Here is an 823-nt window from a genome sequence, read left to right as displayed (position 1 = left end):
GAGGCATCGTTTATAAGTCTTGCGGCGCCATTTATTTATGATAATGCACCCGCTCATAAGGTTCATTTCATATTCATCACAATAATATATTAGTAATGTTTTAGCATATCGTCTATATAGTTGAAAATATTTTCTTATTCATCACAATAATATACTACATTGTGTGAGGCCTAGTCTAAGGCCGCTTTCCATGGCATTTTCTTATTCATCACAATAATATACTACATTGTGTGAGGCCTAGTCTAAGGCCGCTTTCCATGGCTATGTCTACGATTGCAATTCACATTTTTGGAGATGTGCCATCTTCACCTCATGTTGGAGTTCTCGAGGTTTGTTCTTTAGAAGTTAAGCTCTATTTGATACGTTTTAAGTTACGTTTTACCAATCAAGTTTTAACAATGGTTTACTCAATTTTGTAGGACCATCTTAACAATTGGAGGAAGACTACTCTCATCCTCACAACCATTTTTTTCCCAGCTGCTATTATATGGTTTATAGGTAAATGTTAGAACACATAGACATATGATACAAATATGACAACACGAACACGTAATTTCTAAAAGTAGGCGACATTAGAGACTGTATCAATCATTAAACATCAAATGAGAATAATGTTGATTCTTTAAGTGGGTGTTTCGTTACCGTTTAATATGTTTTTTTCTTTGAGTTCAACGACATATGGGGCAAGAGATGCATTAATTAGTTGACCTATACTCCAGTGGGCAGTATTCTTGTTTTTTTATGAATATTCATGAGTTATTTTTCTTTCATCTTTGAAAACATGTCATAATTAGATCGTAATGTTCATGCATGTTCATGTTGA

This window comes from Cucurbita maxima, unplaced genomic scaffold, assembly GCF_002738345.1.
Source record: "Cucurbita maxima cultivar Rimu unplaced genomic scaffold, Cmax_1.0 Cma_Scf00048, whole genome shotgun sequence".
In the NCBI taxonomy this organism is placed as follows: domain Eukaryota; kingdom Viridiplantae; phylum Streptophyta; class Magnoliopsida; order Cucurbitales; family Cucurbitaceae; genus Cucurbita; species Cucurbita maxima.
This window is presented reverse-complemented; position numbering follows the sequence as displayed.